Here is a 14,534-nt window from a genome sequence, read left to right on the forward strand (position 1 = left end):
ATTTTTCAATATAATTTGCATTTAAAAAACTTCAAAATAAATGCAAGTATAATATTAAATTTGCATGTACACATCAAACACTTATCCATAATATTTGACATTATATCTAACATGCAAAAAAAAAATAATTTCTAAACATGTATTAGAAATTACTTCGAATTTGGAATTATTTTAATGTGTACAAATTATTTGACCAAATGCTATATGTATACCGAATTATACATATAACTTAATAACACATTAATCATTATTTATTTATTTATTTTTATTATTATTTTTTTTAAAAAAAATAATAATAATAATAAAAACGAATTATTCCCAACATAAGGTCCCGCATAATTAATTTTTATATTTATTTATTATTATTATTTTTATTTTAAAAATAATAATAATAAAAAATTTAATTAATACGGGAGGGGCCCACACATAAGACATTTGAAATTGTTAACCGACACAAAATTAAAAATGAACAATTTGTTCAATTCAAACGTGTGAGTCTTATTTTAATTTATTATAGTGAATGCTTTGTCTCAAGAAATATTAAATGAATTGATACACAATTGCATTACAATTGCATTATTTGCTTCTTCTTTAAGGTCTCTGCAACTTTTCTTCCCAAAACAAAAATTTCTCATTTCATATATAAAAATTCAAGAACCAATTATAGTACTCTGCAAGACTTCAAAGAAGAACTCAAGGTGCAACCGAGAACAGGTAAGTTTCTTATACAAAAACTTCAAAAGAAATTTTATGATATCATGTATTTTCAGAAAACAAAATTTCAAGGTAGATGTAGCTCTGATACCAAATGTTAGAGATTTTTCTCAAAATCATGTTTCTACGTATATATAAACATGATATATAATATGCGGAAGCTTAAATCGAGTGTTACCTCCGGCCATTGAAAACTTTGAAATTCTCTGTTTTTCTTCTTGGTTGAAGCCTTCTAAGCACTCCACCCTCTCGATAGATGGTGTATATTTCTTATGAGGTGTGTATGCTTAGGGACCTCAATCGCTCTATTTATAGGCGTTTTCTCATACCATCGATGAGTGTATCGGGAGCCGAGATTCAGAAGAAGAATCGTGTACGCATCTAAATTTTCTTGGTCGTCGTCAATTTCAATTTGTACACGCTACTTCTTTTAACATGTGTCATATTTTTCTTACACATACTGGTGCACCCTGAAAAACAAAACACAAAAATTTCAAGTATGTGATCAAACGTTTTATGTGTTACTCGAGTGGCCAGCGGAAGAAGAGACTGGGACATACGGTCCTGAGAATGCACTAGCAGATGTGGATGGTGGCTGTATCCCGGTCATTGGGCTTAGCACCAATGGTTGGTTTAGTTCTTGAAGGGGGCACACGACCTACCAGCAGTCTGTACTGATTCACAAGTTAGCACAAAAGATGAGATAATTAAATTCACATAAATGAGCTGCTTCATGTCCAACGCCCAGATATGGAGTCCAACCAGGAACAGGAATAACACAGAGGGGAAAGATCAATGAACCATAATTTCCAGGGGCGTATGAACCTGGAAGCATGGCTGGTCTGGCCACTGGCCAGTTTCCAGAAACGATCCCATATTGTTGGGAAGACTGAATTGGAGACTCTGCCGATGGAAACACTGTGGTTCCAGGCAAACCTGGTGGAGCAGCCAAAGGACCAGGGCCAGGTAACTGAGCAGGTACCTGTAACCCATCAGGTAGCGGATGATGAATTTATAAGTAATGCGAACTTGCATTGCCCCGTTTTAATATAACTAGAAAAGTGCACGTGCGTTGCACGTGAGCAACTAAATTGCTGGAAATATAAGTACGAAATTTTGATAATATTTAAATGAATTAAAATATGGCTAATAGAATTTATTAATTGAAACAAACCAAACCACAAAGTCGAAAATCATGACCATAGACGATATATGAATCGGAGAAGTTATCTTATCCACATGACACACTTTTCAATATACTTCTTGGTTGATTTTGATAATTCAACAACTCTTTGTCGTAGTTTGTTATAATATACATATAACCATTTTGGTATACTCAGCAAGTATATGATCGTCTTTAACATCTATTATGTTATTTAAAATCCTCATCTGGGATCTGACATGCTCGTAGTTTACTTCCCTATCAGGACGTTTTTTCGGTTTTCTACATTGTTTTTATCCAGTAATCTTATTTTCCAAATATTTATTTTATTGTTGAATGATTTTTCAGTTTTTGACAATCATCAACTATAACTCATAAGAATAAGTGTTGTTTTTAGTCGTGATTGGTTTTACTTGTGACTAAAAGTATGTATAATCTATATATTCTTTAACAACATAACCAATGAATGGTGCTGTAATTTCTTCAAACATCGTGATATTTGTAATATCATTTTTATATATTTAGTATCAATATTATCAACATATAGCTATAACAATTATTTCTCAATTAGTGTGAGAAAAAAACTTGAAAATCTTTTCAAATGACTATATCTTAGAACTGTGTCATCGTTTAATTTGACGCAATTTAGGAAAGTCATTTCGTTCGTCATTTGTTATAAGATTTGGAACAATGATTGTGTGCATCATATCATGGGGATGATATAGTTTCAATCTCATAAACAAAAACAAATTTTATTCTATCGAGTTTATATTTTGTTTTATAATATTTTATATACTGTGGAACGACTTACACAATTAATTATTATATTTTAAAAATCTTGAGAAGGCACAAGAATAACGTAATTAAGATATGTATATGAGATATCATTCAAATATATATGTCAAAGTATTTGTCTTATTCAATATCGCATCTAATAATACAAATGTTTAGATTTCATAAGCATCTTATAATAGACAAAATTAATTTGATGAAATATTGTATAATCCAATTTGAAATTTCACTATTCGGCTAAGTGAACTTTTTTGGTGAGTAGTTCTCTATGTTACCATCATATATCTCATGAATTAGTTTGTTAGCCACTTTAACTAAAAAAATAGACAAAAACAACCTCTTAGTCACCTCGGAATCTATCGAGATAATATTGGAAGAAATAAAGTGCAACCGGCTCAATGTCTCAATTTACTAAAAATGCACAAAATTGATCTATTGTGTCCACAAAGCTTTAGAATTGTTCTCACACCATTAAAATAGAATGAGAATTATACACAATTTTTTCATGTATTTCTTTTTCTGAATGAAGAATTTTTTATTTTGTTTATTCTTTGAGAAATATTGATATTTTATATGAATCAATATGTTGCAAACCATTAAGTAGCAACATAATCACTATATAATCCTTAAAGGTTTACACATACAATTTTCCAATTTCTTCTTCATTGTGCTGCGTTGAAATTTAAATATGAATCATTCTTGATCTTAATATTTTGCTTTAAATACGCCTTCAAATATATATGTATATGTTTCATGTCACTTAGTTAGACCTAATTTAAAATATCTAAAAAAATGTGTTTGAATTATATCATATAGAAATAGGGACATAGTAACACTGCAATATTATTTTTTTTAACATGTCTTTTTCATCCATTATGTTTGTCATAAATTTTTTGTTCAAAATTTGATTCGTTTTTTAACTACACGTATGAAGAACCAATAAATTATATAATTTACAAAAATCATATATTACCCTCTTCATAGAACATAAGACCCAAAATATGTGGCTTTGATTGGTGTACTCTCATACATATTTTCATATAAACAACAAGACAAATAATAGAATATCAGAAAAATCAATTGCCGCCAACAATACTAAACAACATGATTTTAAAAAATTCATGACATAAACAACCTCCATAAAAAAATGATAACTCAAAGTTCAAAAATAATTTATTTAGTACAATAACAAAGAAATTGAAGTATATACGAGCAACAAAAAACATAAATCACTCTCAAATTAAATACTAACTCATATTATTCAAAATTTTAAAATTTTTTTTTCAAACAAAGATAAGGCGTCTTATTAATGTCATGGTTTCATAAATATTTTACTTTTTAAAAAAACACACAAAGGAAAAAATAGTGCCTCAAAATCATCATGAAAAATCCTTTAATAAAACCTTAAGAAATAAAAATATAAATACGAAATCTCACAATTTTCCTTAAATCAAAGAAAAATATTAGACCATTGACAAAATATATCTGGAAATGACAAAACATACGTTAACTTGTGATACAATTAAAATTTAGAATCATGCATAATCATTTAATTAGAACAAAGTTGTATGCCAAAAATCTACTAGATATTATCTCTTTTAACAATTTATCCTTGTTTGTCGTCCACCAGAGGACTCATAGATCCACTAATTTTTTTAGTCCACCAATTAATTTCACAATAAATAATACTACAAAAATAATATAATCAAGCACATAAAAACTCAAATTCAAATACCTTCAATCAATTTAAATAAAAAAATTTGAATAGAGAATGTAATAATGTTGTAAAAATTTTGAATGCTGATTTATAAACAGAAGTCTGGAAATACATTTGTCACAATAAATAAAAAAATATTATATCTTTATATTCTGAGATATAAGCTAAAAACGAAGAAACATTTCATCATTTTTACTATTTTATAAGTCGCTTTAAATTAAGTAATCTAAGCAAACTGAAAATATGCATTATGTGTTTAAGAATTAACAAAATATCTCAAGGAAAAAAAATTAAAAATAATCATTTTTGTGGTATATATGGTTTTGTTTTATATTTTTTTCGGTGAACAAACAAATCACATAAGGAATCCAAACACAACATGATCAACTACAAACGATATATAACACCTAAACATGTAATGCTATGTTAAAAAACTTATCTCATTGCAAGAATACAAAATGATCAAATGAAGCATATTATTTAGTAATATTTATTTAGCAGCATATATAAAAAGTTGACTAAATATGAAACGTCTCGCTCATTTTTAAAATTCTACTGGACATTTTTTTTAATAAAAGCTCGCATTTTCGAAATAACATTTAAAATAATTGTCTTTATTTTACAATAAAAATATCACAGTTTAAAATGACCAACATCAAACGTAAACGTAAAGGAGTAAAAATCGTAATAGAAAAATATAACATGTACAAAAATGATCTTAAATATTTGTCAGTAAAAATAGCGCGGTTTAAAATAACTCAACTCGTCTAAAATTATACGTAAACATAAACGTGTAAAATTCTTAAAATCATCAACGTATGAAAATATTCATCTTCTCTCAATCTCATAAATCGTAATGCGGAAAAACATGTGGTCCTCGGGTCGTGTCACCTTACCAGGTCTGCCTACTCAGAGTTCGGCACCTCCAGTCTCCTCATCATTAAGCTCACCTGCATCACACACGCCTAGTGAGTTTAAAGACTCAACACACCTGCACCGTTAATAACAAGTACATATACCTAGCACACAGCAGTGAAAAATATCATACTCAATATATCTTTCATGAACTTAAAAGCATAATGTAAAAGTGTTGTGTAAAATCATGTCATGTCAAAGCATGTCATCTCATATCATCATATACGTAAACATATCTTTCATGAACCTTAAAAGCATGAACATCAAAGTCTCGTGTAAAATCATGTCGTGTCAAAGCATGTCATCTCATATCATCATATACGTAAACATATCTTTCATGAACTTTAAAAACATGAATATAAACATGTCGTATAAAATCAAGTCGTGTCAAATCATGTCATCTCATATCATCATATACGTGTCAAAACATGTCATCTCTTGTTATCATGTACGTAAACGTGTCGTGTAAAATTATATCGTATTAAAGCATGTCATCTCATGTCATCATATACGTATACATTTTGTTTTTAATTGAATTCAGTTCATTAGCTGTGACTTTCGTATCATCATGTCATCATGTCAGTCGATGGATCCATCTACGTGTAACCACAGTACTGGGCGGCGGGGACACCAGCGACACTCTCACCCGTCAACTGGGCCTTGGCCTATCATATCATCGTATCATGTCAATGGAAATACGATCGTCGGGCTCCCTCTGGGGCCTTCTCCCGTAAACGGGCTCCCTCTGGGCCTTTTCCCTCACGATATCTCCAATCATATCATCATGTCACTGTGTCATCGTATTAGTCACAACTAAATCACTTACTTCAAAACGTGTCATCATATTCGTCACTTAATAAAATAATGCATATACGTAATTTTTCCTTTAAACCAAGCATGCACCGTATTTATTATAATTGCGTAAAAATCGTAAACATGATGCATAAACATTTAAAACATGATAAAATGTACTCAGGGTGCTGCCAGGACCAACATCTCACCCGGGTGCAAAATGACCATTTTGCCCCTGGAAACCCAAAAATTACCATTTTGCCCCTAGACGTAAAATTTCACGTTTTTGACATTTTCTTAATTCCATTGACTCTAACATGTCCCAAATAATTATTTAAGCCTACCTGAATTTTCCCATATTTTTATTTGGCCTAAATCGATAACTTTTAAATTAATCTTTAAATATAACATATTAATGCGTTTTAATCCCGAATTAAACCAAAACTTAGGATAAAATTCCCAAATTAAAAACTTAGACTTCTAATAACTATTTGAGATTAAATATAATTTCCCATAATTTTTATTTAGCTTAAATTTAGACGTTTCAATTAATCCTTTAATTAACGTTTCGTGCGACGATTAAATCCCGGATAAATCCAAAAGTCATTATTTTGATCCAAAGCTTACTAAACTCCTAAAAATGTCCCAAAACATATTTATAAGAATTCTTAGATGTAAACTCGAGCTCATTTTACAACTTAATCGATTCGTTTTAAAACTTGAACCGGGGTTCCGGTTTTAACCCGAATCGACTCGAAACTTAACTGAATTTTTCCCAACTTTTTGTCATATCTTAAAAACACTATAATGGTCCTAAAATCTTAATCTCAGACCTTTAAATCCACGGCTGATGGTCCAGCAATTGAATGAAGCTCTCGGTCCTACCCACTTAATTCACCCTTGTGCACTAACCTCCAAGGTCACGTCCCAGCTCACCACCGACGGTTCAAGCCTCTACTCCACCTTAACTAGACTACCCTAGGACTCCCGTGAACCTACTGAACCCACGCAAACCATCCCATGCAAGCCGAAGCCCCTTCAAACCGCTAATCACACCAAAATGTCTCAACCGAGCCAAGCCTCTACCTCCTCGATCCACAGCGCTTGGGACGGTTCCAGCACTAGCCGAGTCCTTCCAAGACTTGTCTCAGACCCACCAGGGTCTGGTCTAAGCCTCAGCGAAGTCCCTGTAGTGCTGGTTGAACCCTGGACGCTGACACACCAAAGATCGAGCCACCCCCGAAGAACCCACCTCACGCCCCTTCACTCGTATACGTACAACAAATTTTCTAAATCCCATGACAGCAACTTAACACTACCAGCAGCCTCTAGACACTCAAGAACAGCAGCCCCTTGCACCAAAAATTCAGAAAAACGTGAATGATACATAAAGGGTGCAAGAAAACACATGGAAATCAAGATCCTTTCAAACACATGCTTGAATCGGAAATCCTTATGCATGAACACAACCGTCAGTATAAAAGCATGTATGATGCATAAAGAAAGATACAAATGCATGCCTTGATGATGTAGTCGCGAGGGGAATCGAAGAACGAGTGCCGGGAGAATTATTCTTGTAAAGAAAAGAAGTGACTGAAGCTTTCTTGAGATAATTCTTGCTGAAACCAAGAGAACCAATCTGAAAAGATGAAGTGTCGGCTGGTTCTATTATTGTTGTAGGGTAGGTTTAGTTTAAATGATGTTTAGATGTTTAATTAAATAGTAAACAAATACTTAGTGGGCCCTAAATTGCTAATTAAGAGTTTAAAAAAAAATTTAAGTCCAATAACCTTAAAATTAGGCCCATTAAATTCAAACATACTCCCGAAAAATATTTCGTGTTGGAAAGATTTTGAAAATATTAGTCGAACCCTCAAAAAGTCCCCCGATTCGATAAATTTTGCACACCGTTAAAAATTAAAATCCTGCGGTCAAAATATCCAATAAAATCCCATTTCTTGAAAATTACCTTTAAAACACCTTATATTAATTAATAAAATAATTTTTTTCTGAAAATTCTCTGGTCTCCGTTCCTAGTTCGAGCGCGAAATGACATATTAGTTGGAGGTATGTGCTTCGGGTGGTCATACCTGCAGGCAGCACCAAATTTACATATTCTCATTTGCACGTACTACATATATTCAGTGCAAACAGTTTGATATCATGTATAAAACGATGGTGTTTATCACGAAAATTGCGGGCGTGCCAGGCACGTGTTCGTGCCGAATTTGTGAAATAATCTGACTTCTAATCAAACGTTGTAGGTCTCGATTCGGTCGTAAGTTCTAACTCCCTCGAAATGACTCAAAAACACAAACAAAAATGAGGAATGTGACAAAATTACAGGAGATATCCATTAACAACATCAAATATAATTATGTTGCTATGAACTTGATCAACGTTTTTACAAAAAGTTGAAGGAATATGCAAAAATTCAAATACTTGATTGCTGGAAATTGAAATAAACATGCATAGAATTGGGAGAATTCTACAGTGATTTGCTGTAGATTTTGTGTTGATTTTGTCGGGGGTTTTTTCTGATCCTTCCTCTCAGTTTTTGTCACACTCCATGGAACGGTCTGATCACTTTCCACGATCGTTCAACGTGGATCGTGGGCCAACTTCACCATCATGGTCTTCAACTGCCACTCTACGGGTTTATTCATTGAGCCTTCTAGTATTCTGCAAACCTTTATAATTTGTGGGCTTTCAATATTTGGTCTAAACAACTGCCCCCTAGCCAATTTGGGCCAATTTGGCCATTTTTGGCCCAATTTTGGCTATTTGGGCATTTTACTAATTCGGCCCAATTTTGGCCAAACTAGCTATTCATACAGTGCGTAGAAATCATATGGTTAAGAAAGGAATGGTTATGTGACTTGAATATGAATTGACCGAGACACATGTTTTCCTTCCATCGGGTTAAATCCAAGTGTGGATTCCCTGAACCCCCTAATTCATCTCACCTTCCTCAAACCCTTCTTTATCTCTTTCTTTCTCACTTCCCCCAAACCTCCATCGGTGCCCACCGATTTTCCCGAAGAAATTGCCGCTCCATCGACTTTGTGATGCCATTCAAGTTTCTGAAAGTTGTCATCGTCAATCTCCTTTACATCAAACCACACCTTCTCAAGGTAGGTATATTTCACCATTTATCCAATCCCCCATCACAAAAACATTGTAGAATATATCATATTTCATGATGCACTCAAGGTGTTCGTGAATATGTCTGAATGAGTTTTTTATGAGCAATACCTTGCAACACCCACTGCTTGCATCTCAACAGGACGGCTCCCTTGGCGCCCATATTCAAAACTTGGCCTATAGCTGGTGCAACTTCTGTAATCTTCCATGCGCTTAAAAGAAATGCACCAGCACAAGGAATTGTGATGCTCCACCCAAATTCACTGAGGATGAGATCTCATTTTCTGGAATCTTGGCAAGCCATAAATTAAAAAATGGCAAGATTCATTCTATCTCACAAAGAAGTGACACGTGCCACATCAATGACAACAATAGCACACACAAATCATGGTTTTGTTGATCAACATTCCATTATTTCTCATGTGGTCCCATTTATTTCGCAGGAACATAGTTGGAGGAATTGAGGATTTATCTCAAAGGCCAATGCAAGCAGTACCTTAAATACCAATGGATATGGAAATTACCTCTTGGGAGTGCCGCCGGCCAATCTGAAATAATTTCCAAGCTTGGATGAATATCTTTGCAACTGACTGAGCATATATGTATAAAGTGTAATACACATTGAAAAAAAATACGTAGGCTAGGGACAGTAGGTGTACTTTTTTGCACTTGTTTGCCATGATTTGACAAGTGTCTTTTATGAGGTGTAGGGTTGGAAAAGTGGCTTGAAAGCCAAACTTTGTTTGTAAAATACATTGTTGTTCTTGTATATGTTGCTTGGGATATATTTGCAGGTGTTTACAATTTTGGCATATCACATTTACAAGGGAAACTTTGCCAAAATTTTTATAAAAAATGAACAAACGGCAAAAAGCATGTTTTCTTTAACATTGACGCAAACATGGCGGGTCAACACTGCTTGTTACAAACCAACTGTTAAACAACATTTTTCTAACAATACTCCCCAAGGTTTCGAGATATGCCATAAACAAACTTCACTTTTTCATCAATTTGGCCAACCAACACAACAAATATTCCTCTCAAAATACATAAACTACATCGGATTTCATGAGCAATGATTTTATTTATTCACAATGATCCATCATTATTTACGAAACAACTTCAGCAAGGAATGGCTTAAAAGCCTATTCCTCACATATTTACAGAAACTTCTTATAAGCCAATATGACAAAACTGACCAAAGTGGCCATCCAGCCTACTTTGCAATACTTCTCATCTATTCAGCTTTATGAACCATATGTCTCCGACTGTCGATCTTTCATCTGAGCTGGAGCTAAGATTAAATCCTCAATTTGTAACTCTTCTTCCTCGCTACCTCCACATTCCTCCTCAAATATTACTTCTGCTCCATCGATATCCCACAATTCTTGAGACTGCAATTCGTTCACTAGCTGCTGCATTTTGGCTTTCTTCTCGGAAGTTGCAGCGACTTCCATCTCTTCTTTAGTGAACTTAGTCATCGACCTCCTCGATAATAGGTCGGACCATGGGTCTAGGAGAGACCATGGTGGTGGGTTTGAGAATTTTTTCAACTGCTTCTCTTACTTTTTTAGTATCCATGTAGACTACTCCTTGTTGTCCATTCACTTTGTAATTCCGAATCTTAATTGGACCGAAGGCTCCATCATAATACCTGGCCTCTACTGTGTTGGAACTATATTGATACGGCTGCGAATCAGCCTGTACCACTTCCACTTCATCCTCTTTCCACATCAACAATAACTGGTGCATGTATGATGGTACGCAATGATTGGTGTGAATCCAATCCCTTCCTAACAAAGCAGTGGAAACTAACACTGGAATTTACCACGAAAAAGGCTGACAACGAAGATCGGGACCCTACAGTGACGTTTGCTGGCAACACTCCCAAGGTTTTTGTAGACTCCCCGGTAAAAGCTGCCACGGAGACATCGGTAGGAATTAAGTCTTCTACATTCTTCCCCAACTTCTGAAGGATTCTATACGGCAAAATATTCACAGCAGATCCATTATCTATCAGCACTCTAGACAACGGCTTTCCATTCACATGCGCTACAATGTAAAGTGGTTTGATATGCTTAGTCATTTCATTTGTAGGTCGCTTCATCAATACTCTTTTCTCTTCATCAACAAAAACACCGACGCTTTCACTCACCATATCAGATTGAACGGATTCTGCACCATTTTGATTTCCAGTAAAGACATCGGTTTCACACGTCCTTTTGCGTTTAAACTCCTCTGGCAACATTAACGAGCCAGTGGCACACTCAAATGAAACGAGGATCTGCCCCACCTTGAAAGTAGCCTTCTTGACTGGTTCACCGTCCTCTTCTGATAACAAGTCGTCATCTTCCTCACCATAATCTTCAGTGGCCCTCCTTCCAAATTTTTTCTTCTCTTTACCTGGTTCCTCCATCTGCAACCTGCGCTTAGCAGCTTTTTCCCTCAACAAACGTCGCTTTTGGGTCCGAGAAAGAGGTTTTGGAAACTTTGGATGTTCTACTCGCCTCCATACGCCGTCGGGAACTGCTCTAGGAGGAACAACAAAGCGGGACTTCCTCTCATATTTTTTATCAGTATCCAGAAAGGATGGCCTCTGTCTTGTCTTCTGAAATAACTGCCGGTCAGCTCTTCTCTCGCCATTCATCGACCAAGGATGTGGGCCCCTTTTGAGGTACTGGTTCCCTGGCCTTTTGGCCATGGATTCCCTGTCATACCTCATATTCCTCCCAGTATAATGCAGACCGTCCTCCACTGTAATAGTGATCTTTTTCATGAACAGCTTCTGTCTTCTTCTCCTTGACCTCAAATATCATTTTTCGAGGCACCCAACACTTCTTTATGGTAAATCTTGGTTTGATGGACCTGTCCCCGTACCCGTTCCTTCTTCTCTCATTGATCAAGAAACGCAAGTCAGTACTGCCCATGTTCACATTGGCTACCGGGGGAAAACGATCTTCATCCACTATCATCGCTTTCTTTTTCTCGGGAAATTTCAGGACTCCCTTGTTGATCCTTTCCTGCAAGACATTCTTGAACGCCCAACAAGCATTAGTATTATGGTTGAAGGAATTGTGATACTTACAGTAATCTCTTCCTTTCAACTCCTCCTTCGTGGGTAGCTTGTGATCTGGGGGGAATGTTATGAACTTTTCCTTCACTAAGTGATTGAAAATTTCCTCTGTCTTTGATGCATCGAAAGTATAGGGTGTTTGCACTGTAGGAATGTTTTTCTTGGCAGATTCTTCACTCTTGCGTTTTAAGAAAGGGACACCGCGTGACCCGGAATTTACCACTTCTGCCAACGTAACTTCCTCTACTTCTTGGAAGTAAGAGCCCATTGTAGATTGTCTTTTATGACTCTCTTCCCGCAACAATTCCTCATATTCCGATACTTTGGCAGCAAGCTCATAAAAATCGCTGGAATTCCATCCCTTGGAACTTCTTTCTAAGTTCAAAATCAAGCTCTCGCTGTGCTATCTTCACATACTCTGATTCAGGAAGGAGCACTCGGCATCTACTTCTCACTTTCTTGAATTTACAAATGAAATCATCAATGGATTCCCCCGATTTTTGGACCACCCTTGACAATTCCGCTACACTAATCTCATGTACTGTTATGAAGAATTGTGTATGGAATTGGCGTTCCATGTCATGCCAAGTCATAATAGAATTCCGAGGCAGTGTGGAATACCAAGTAAACGCAGTGCTAGTCAATGAATTGGGAAACAAACGCAGCTTGTAGTTGGAAAAGTTATCCAAATTTGCTAGTTCCCCACACTGTATCGTAAACCTTGCCAGATGTTCCACACTAGATTGGCCATCTTTCCCAGAATATAACGTGAAGTCTGGAATGCGGTATCCTTTTGAATAAGGGTTGTCACGATCCACAACATCAGGATACGGTTTATGGAATTCTGGTCGGTTGATTGGCCTCACTCCTGGGCCATACAACTCTTGAATCATATCACGTACCATCTCAAAATCCAACGTTGGAGTTTGTCTTAACTGGTGAGGAGGATAGATTGCCCCCCGAGTGTTATTCCCCAAACCTGGCGCTGAATATCCACGCATTTTTCCATCAACATATATCCCTGGATGTAAGTTAGGAGACGTCACAGAGAACACGTTACCAGCCATTTGTTTACTGTTGCTGCAGTTTTGGAATTTCAACCCCAACTCCTCATCCCTTTTGTGCGGAGGAGTGTATCTCCCTTCCCTGGCAGATTCAGGAATTCATGCTTCCCCCAAGCGGCGACTTTCACCTGCCTGAGAAACTCCTGATCCTTGACCTTGATCTTTCAGCAGCTTGACGTCATTCTCTTGAAGTTTATCACTCTCTGGTATAACCACTTCGCCTTTTGCAGACTTTCTCCATTCCTTCATTTCTGCCACAAATTCCATTATGACAGTAGCGAAAGTTTGAGTCATTTCCTTGAGATCGCTGTGGATATTTTTCTCCATGGCCAACATGAAGTTCGGCGAAGACCCATCACCACCAGAAACAACAATTCCTTCCTTCATAGTCTCTTCCTCGAACTGGTGTACGAGCCTTTCAACCGTTCTTCTTTCTGCATCAGTTTCCTGATACTCTTCTTGTGAGCGATGACCTTTCCCCAGTGATGGAGGAATTCCTTCACTCTTCTCAGTACGCTTTGGAGGCATTGTGTCCCACCGGGCGTGCCAACTTGTTTATCACGAAAACTGCGGGCGTGCCAGGCACGTGTTCGTGCCGAATTTGTGAAATAATCTGACTTCTAATCAAACGTTGTAGGTCTCGTTTCGGTCGTAAGTTCTAACTCCCTCGAAATGACTCAAAAACACAAACAAAAATGAGAAATGTGACAAAATTACAGGAGATATCCATTAACAACATCAAATATAATTATGTTGATATGAACTTGATCAACGTTTTTACAAAAAGTTGAAGGAATATGTAAAAATTCAAATACTTGATTGCTGAAATTGAAATAAACATGCATAGAATTGGGAGAATTCTGCAGAGATTTGCTGTAGATTTTGTGTTGATTTTGTCGGGGGTTTTTTCTGATCCTTCCTCTCAGTTTTTGTCACACTCCATGGAACGGTCTGATCACTTTCCACGATCGTTCAACGTGGATTGTGGGCCAACTTCATAATCATGGTCTTCAACTGCCACTCTACGGGTTTATTCATTGGGCCTTCTGATATTCTGCAAACCTTTATAATTGGTGGGCTTTCAATATTTGGGCTAAACAGATGGTATGAATAAAAATATAACGACTTTCATATAAAATAGAGAAACACTTAACCAACAGA

Source organism: Primulina tabacum, chromosome 5 (assembly GCF_025594145.1).
Source record: "Primulina tabacum isolate GXHZ01 chromosome 5, ASM2559414v2, whole genome shotgun sequence".
In the NCBI taxonomy this organism is placed as follows: Eukaryota; Viridiplantae; Streptophyta; class Magnoliopsida; order Lamiales; family Gesneriaceae; genus Primulina; species Primulina tabacum.